Source organism: Saimiri boliviensis, chromosome 18 (assembly GCF_048565385.1).
Source record: "Saimiri boliviensis isolate mSaiBol1 chromosome 18, mSaiBol1.pri, whole genome shotgun sequence".
Lineage (NCBI taxonomy): Eukaryota > Metazoa > Chordata > Mammalia > Primates > Cebidae > Saimiri > Saimiri boliviensis.
Window position 1 is genome coordinate 34,642,234 of NC_133466.1, and position 8,228 is coordinate 34,650,461.

Sequence of the window (8,228 nt, forward strand, 5' to 3'; positions counted from 1 at the left end):
TTACTTTCCTGTAATTTAGTCAACCAAATCTTTTAAATGTTTGATTTGCTTTCAGGATTTGACTAATACAATCAAAAACTGTGGCTAACATATTTGTACATATGTATGTCCTTACACGTTTTAAGATTAAGTGTCTTGAAGTGGGATTGATGAGTCAAATTATACACAGATTTGACATCATCTTGTTTATTGCAAAATTGCCTTCTACATATCACACCAAATTACATTCCCACAGTAGATTATTTCTATGTCAGCATTGGACTCTGGAATATTTTTCTTAATTAATCTAATAAGGAAAATAAAATTATATTTATCTTTTTTTGAAGATTACTAATTCAAAAGTTATTTAAATATTCATAAGCATTTTAAAATTTAACATGATAGCTATTTATACCGACACTACTTTCACAACCCATATTTTTCTTACTGATTTCAGGAAACAATTTAGTTCTCATTCTCTTTCACTCTCTTTCTCTGACTCTCTCCCCTCGTCTCTTGTCTCTTAGCTATGACTGGGTAATTTATAAGGAACAGAAATTCTGGGCTTACAGTTCTGGAGGTTGAGAAGGCTAAGATCAAGTTACCAGCTGGTTAGCACCAGGTTTCTTTGCTTTCAAGATGGTTCCTTGTATGCAGCATGCTCAGAATGGGAGGGGAGTGTTGGAACCTTACACGGCAGGAAGGTAGAGTAATTAAAAAAGCGAGACTGGGCCCGGCGCGGTGGCTCACAGCTGTAATCCCAGCACTTTGGGAAGCCAAGGCGAGAGGATCACGAGGTCAGGAGGAGTCAGGTCCAGCCTAACCAACATGGTGAAACCCTGTCTCTACTAAAAATACAAAAATTAGCCGGGCATGGTGGGCCACAACTGTAGTCCCAGCCACTCGGGAGGCTGAGGTAGGAGAATAGCCTGGACCCGTGAGGTGGAGGTTGCAGTGAGCCACGATCACACCACGGCACTCCAGCCTAGGCTACAGAAGGAGACTCTGTCTCAAAACAAAACAAAACAAAAAGCAAAAAAAGAAGGAAAGAAAGAAAGGAAAAGAAAGCAAGACTGAACTCACCCTGTTATAACAGGGCCAGTCCCACTCATGATGGGGGACTGCTCAAGGCCTAATCATATCTTAAAAATTCCAAGTCTTAGTACTGTTACAATGACAAACTTCCATGAGTTTTTGTTTTTGTTGTTGTTTGTTTGTTTTGACCGAGTCTTGCTCTGTCACTCAGGCTGGAGCGCAGTGGTGTGATCCCCTGCCTCAGTCTTCCCAGTAGCTGAGATTTACAGGTGTGCTCTACAACACCCGGCTAATTTTTGTATTTTTAATAGAGATGGTTTTGCACCCTGTTGGTCTTGAACTCCTGACCTCAGGTGATCCTCCTGCCTCTGCCAACCAAAGTGCTGGGATTACAGGGGTGAGCCACCACTTCCAGCCCCACATGAGTTTTAGAATAGGCAAACCCTCAAATCATATTAACATTTGTATTCAGAATGCATGATCTCAAGAATAAAGAAACGACAAATAACCACATTTTAGAAATGGGTAAAAATTAAATATAGTTGATTAAAAATATATATTTATATATATACTTTATATTTAAATGTAAATATGTATGTGCTTTATGTATAACTATATGTTTATATATATGAGACTAATAAGCATATCACAATAGGCACATTAGGAATATCAACATTAAAACAACAATCAGATACTATTCCATACATTTTAGAATAGCTATAATTTAAAAAGTGGTAATAATTAAAGTGACAATACCAAGTGCTGGCAAGGGTTTAGAGAATGAATACTCTCATAATTAACTGAAAGCAATGCAAAATGACAGTCACTTTAAAAACCAATTTGGTAGTTTTCAATAAAGTTAAACATACACTTTTATTACCTGAGTGAACCAAGTATCCTACTTGATTTAGTTCGGGAATTTTGTCCCCCACCAAATTGCCTGTTGAAATGTGACCCCCAATGTTGGAAGTGGGACCTAGTAAGAGGTACTTGGGTGCTGGCAGTTCATCCGTCACGAGTGTCTTGGTGCACTCTCCGTGGTAATTGGTCCTTGGTGTGTTAGCTCAAACACGGGCTGGTTAACAGTGTATGGCACCCCTCCTTTCTCTTTCTCCCCGTCTCTCACCAAGTGACGCACAGGCTCCCCTTTCCTTCTGCCGTCAGTAAAAGATTTCTGTGGCCCTCACTGGAAGCAGATGACAGCACTATGCCGCTTTTTTTTTTTTTTTTTTTTTTGAGACGGAGTTTCGCTCTTGCTACCCAGGCTGGAGTGCAATGGCACGATCTCGGCTCACTGCAACCTCCGCCTCCTGGGTTCAGGCGATTCTCCTGCCTCAGCCTCCTGAGTAGCTGGGATTACAGGCACGCGCCACCATGCCCAGCTAACTGTTGACCAGGATGGTCTCGATCTCTCGACCTCGTGATCCACCCGCCTCGACCTCCCAAAGTGCTGGGATGACAGGCGTGAGCCACCGCGCCCGGCTAGCACTACGCTTCTTAATACAGTCTGCAGTTATGTGAGTCTTACAAACCTCTTTTCTTCATAAATTAGCCAGTCTCAAGTATTCCTCTGTAGCAAAGCAGAATGGACCAACACATTGCTCTTAGTCATTTATCAAAGTGAACTAAGAACTTATCTTTACACAAAAACCTCTTCTACATGTTTACGGCAGTTTTAGTCTTTCATTGCCAAAAATCTGAAACAATTACAATGTCCCTCAACTGGGAAATGGTTAAACAGAGGAAATAAATCCATCTAGTAGAAACTAAAGAAAACACACGCAGAGACACATACCAATATGGATGACTTCGAAAGACATTATATTAAGTGAAATAAGGCAGATCTAAAAGGCTACATATTGGATGATTCTGCATACATATTTTTCTAAAAATTGCAAAAATGTAGTAACAAAAATCAATCTGGTAGTGAGGAGAGCGTTTGAGTACAGTAGGACAGAGAAATCTTCCCCAGTACTGGAACTATTCTATATCTTGATTGTGGTCTGGTTACATGACTGCATGGATTTATCAAAATGTGTAGATATATGCAATAAAAAGATTAATGTTCTAGTATGCGTATTATACCTCATAAAACAAAATGAAAAACAAAAAAAAAAAACAAATAATCAAAGTGGCCACTATAGACAAAAATGTTTTTAAAAATAGAGTTTTCTGTGATTGAATAAAATATATAGCAATATATAATTAACATTATATTAACGCAGTCTATATAAAATTTTATACGGTTTTTAAAAATGAATATGTATGTTATACATTTAGAGTAATATTATAAGAAAGAATATTTTGTTCAAAAAGTTCCAAAAAAGATTTAAAGTATAGAAGAAACAGTAGTAGGGGCACGGGAAAACTTATAGAGCAGATTTTTTTTTCATTAAAAAGAGATGCCTTTAAAAAAAGTCAAAATACCTAAATAGACATCTCACAAAATTGATAAGCCCTTGGCAAATAAGTGTATAAAAATTCTCACATCATACGTCATTAGAGAATTACAAATAAGAAGAACAATTAGATACTCTTATGCACCATTAGGATGGTTAAAATTCAAAATACTAATATCAAATATTAATAACCATGTGGAGCAACAGGAGCTCACATTCTTTGTTGATGGAAATGCAAAATGGTACAGCCACTTTGGAAGACAGTTTGGCAGTTTCTTACAAAACTGAAAACACTCTTATCATATGATCCACCAGTGGTGCTCCTGGATATTTATCCAAAAAATTAAAACTTAAGACTACAAATTAACCTACATGGAAATGTTTACAGCATCTTTATTAATAGTTGCCAACACCTGGAAGCAACCAAGATGTCCTTCGATATTGTGAATACATAAAGGATGGCACAGCCATACAGTGAGTAGAAAAGTAAATTAAATATCAAGCCATGGAAAGAAACATGGAGGAAACTTGCATGCATATTGCTAAATGAAAGAATGCAATTGAAACTGTATATACTACGTAATTCTAACTGTATGGCATTCTGGCAAAGACAAAACTATAGAGACAGGAAAAAAAAAAAAAAAAAAAAAAAAAAAAAAACCAGATGTTTCCAGGGCTCCCAAGAAAGAGATTTAAACAAGTGAAACGAGCAAATTATTAAGGTAGTGAAACCATTCTGTATGATACTATACTGATGAATACATGTAATTATACATTCATCAAAACCCATAGAATGTATTAGGTTGACACAAAAGTAATTGCAGTTTTTGCTATTAACAGCAAAACTCAGAATTTTGCACCAACCTAATACAACACAAAGGTTGAAGCCTAATGTAACCTGTTGACTTTAGTTAATAACAACATATCAATATTAATTCATCAATTATAACAAATGTATCATAACAATTCAAGGTCTTAATAAAAGTAGAAACTGAAAGAAGGGATATGAGAGGATTTTTGAGACCTCTCACTGCACAACATCTCTGTAAACTGGAAAAATTTATTACTTTTGAACAAAACAGAAATAAAATTTATTAAGACTAAACCAAAACAAAAAATGTTTGTGCTGGACGCTTACTTGTCTGTGCTGGACAAGTAGAGTCACATTGAACTTAGTTACAAGTTTGCTTTATCAATGTAAAAATGAATAATGTAAACAATAGTACAGTTTGAAAAATACTTAACCTGATGAAGGGCAATTTTTAACCATACAGAAACGATCAGTGGAGTTGCTTGAGTATGTGGTGATATAAGAATCATTCTTTGCACATTAGAGCAGGTAGTCAGCAGCAATATGCTTGAAGGACTAAAACTTAGAAGTACAAGAACAGGATTAATATTGCTTGTGGTCTGCACAGAGTTAATTGTCAAGAAAACAGAGTGTACATGGAAAAGACACAATCACTTCACAAGTAGGTTACACTTTTCACAGAAATATGATAATTTAAACTAATACATATAAAATTAAAAATCAGTCACCCTGGTTTTTGAACATATGAGTTATGTGGATGGTATATAAACAACAGCAACAATAACAGCTAAGCAAAATATATGAAAGATAACTCATGAGTACAAAGATAATTTTGTGGTAAGAAACCACAAAGAAGGAAAAGTTGAAGATGATTACAGCTGTACATCTTTCATTAGAAATGCAGAAGCATGAATTCTCACAGTGGATAAAAATGGAAAGGCTCAAATAAAGTAATAAGTAAAAAGGTCCTTTTGGAGGAAGCTCCCTTTTTACCACATGTGCTCATCTACCTTGGAGACACGGAGTTAGAGCCACTTTCAGGATAGATACAAGTTGGTATTGTCAAGGAGGGAGGAAAGATTGAGAGAAGGCATTATTAGGGCATTAAATGATATGACATGTACAGTTGAATTTAATTAGGGCAAAGGGATAAGTGATGGTTTTAGCACAAGAATTAAAACAGATGGTGAAAAAAGACAAATCTAGTATCTACAATCTGGAAAATGTCAGGCTTAGCATAGATAATGAAGTCCTAGAAAATAAAGAATGAAATAAAGGCTCTACTTGAAATGGCAAATGATTCTAGGAAGTAAAGCATGCATACACTACACTTAGAATTTCTAAACAGATAATGACTATATTAGCTTAGGTCAGGTTCTCTGCTATATTAACGTAATGAGTTCAAAAATTGAAACATTCTTGCAAGATAATAAATATTAAGCTAAAAAGGTTAAATTTTTATTTTAGAATGAAAACCATAAAGTATAATGGGCATGATTCAAATGTTAAATTACTGTTATCAAATGCCTTGCCACAAATTATGTAACCTATTTCATTTTAAATTGATAATTTGACCTATAGATAATATTTAGGAAAGATGAGCTTTAATTATTTATTTCTTGGATTATGTATTTTCCAAATTATTACTAAAAAAATAGTTATCTGTATTTTTATGCACTATCAATTAGATGTCACATAATATCATAAACATAATTGATATACTACTATTTAATTCCAAGGTATCTGAAAGGCTAACTTATCATCAACAGAAAACACCTGCAGTTTTAAACAAAGGGATAAATTAATACTAGCTTTTTAATGGAAGAAAAAAAGTGATTTATACAGAGAGAGAGAGAGATGTCGACTCCCAAAAAACATATGCTAAATATCATTATGGTCATAATACAGAAAAAAAAAAAACGATGCAAGCAGCATTGAAGACTGCAATCTTAGGTCTACTAGGGTTTAGTCCATGCACAACAAATTGGAGTTTTATTCCTTTTAGAATAAAGCTGTCTCTAGTTATTCAGAGTATTAGAACCAGACAGCATTTAAACCAGAGGACGCTGTTGACCTCCTCTGCTCAAAAAGGAGGTGCAAACAATCTATACTCGACTATTTCCTGAAATGTTTGTCTATATGATTAAAAGAAAGACAAGGACAGCTGACTCTGTTTTCATTATCTCTGTCCTTACCATTACAGGCAGACAACATTAAGTCACCTGTAAATAAGCTGGTTCTTTAGGAGAAAATCAGAGTCTAGGGAGAAGCTATAGAGATGGAAAAAAAATAAGTAAGACAAATGAAAAGAAAACAAACAAAACAATAGGTTTGCTGATGAGATGAAGAGAGAAAAAATTAATGCTTGCTAATTTTGAAAATAAAAATGCAAAATAATGAGTAAAATGAGCACTAATAAAGTTTTAAAACATCAACAATTAAATTATATCTTTAAATGTATGATTAAATGGAATAGCAATGTGAAAATTATTTTAAAAATTTAAATAAGGAGATATACCATGTACATGGATGATATACAATTCATATGAAATTATTTTTTCTCTATAGTGTGTGTTAGAGGTAATTTCATTCTTTTCTGAATAATCAGTTGTCAAGGAATGAGTTACTGAAATATTCTTTCTTTTCCCCTTGCTATGCAGAGCTCAACTGGTTATAAATCAAGGGACGATGTGTTTGAATTTGCTTATGAGCTCTCTGTTCTGTTACTTGGGTTTATTCACTTGTTTTTTTATTCAGTGTATTTCAACTGCTATGATTTTATTATAAATTTGCATGTGAAGTAAAATAAATCCTTCATTCTTATTTTTTTTTTTTTAATTTAAAAAGGCCTTAACTATTTATGGTTATTGTGCTTCCTGTTAATGTTGCAATTAGCTTGGAAAATTTTAATTCTTTTTTGAAATTATGATTGTGATTGCATTGTATCATAAAGTAATATGGAATAAACTTGCATGTTTAAAATAATAAATTTCCAGTGCATGAGCAAGTTCTACCTCCCAACTTAAATAGGTATTTTTTTCAATAGTGTTGTATAGTTTTAGGTTATTTTAAGTTATTCAATATTTTTGGTGACATTGAAAATAGCATCTTCCTGAAAACATTTGCTTTTGCAAATTAATTTTTGTACAAATGAAGAAACAATGTGTTTCATTTAATAGTACATATAGCCATCATTATGTTATATATTTGTTTACTTATTTATTACATTTTTATTTTCAGATACTTTCACTCAAATATTAGTTTCCAATGTGCTGTGGCTTTATTATTTTGTTTCCAGTATGTTAAAAAAATCTTACATACAACTGATCTAAATCAAGATTAACTCAATAAATAATTTGTTGAATTAATGAATGAATGTACAAACAATGACTATCCTTTCTAAAAATTCAATTTGCAAGGTCTCATGAAAAACGATATTCAATTATCATGGTTGTTTAATAGATTTGAATTTATTGACTATTTTAACAACCTGAATTCAGAGCACCCTCCATCAAACTGCAATTTTAAACATGTACTTTGTCCTACCTAAATATTTAGTGAAATATCACTTCCTTTCCCTTCATTACTCCCTTTTCCAATCTTCCTCAGTCATGGCTAGTTCTGTGTAAAGAACATAATAGTGAGAATAGAAGAAGTGAGAAATAGTCAAGGGAAAATAATCAGGATTTATAAATAAACAATCATTTCAATTCCTTCTTTCATTATCTGTTCCCAGAAATGCTTCAATAGTGAGTTTAAAGGACCAGTAATGTGCCAAGTGTAATGGCTCACGCCTGTAAAGCCAGCACTTTGGAAGGTGAAGGCATTCGGATCATGAGGTCAAGAGATCGAGACCATCCTGGCCAACATGATGAAACACAGTCTCTACTAAAAATACAAAAATTAACTGGGTGTAGTGTCTTGTGTCTGTAGCCCCAGCTTCTTCTCGGGAAGCTGAGGCAGGAGAATTGCTTGAACTTGGGAGGTGGAAGTTGCAGTGAGCC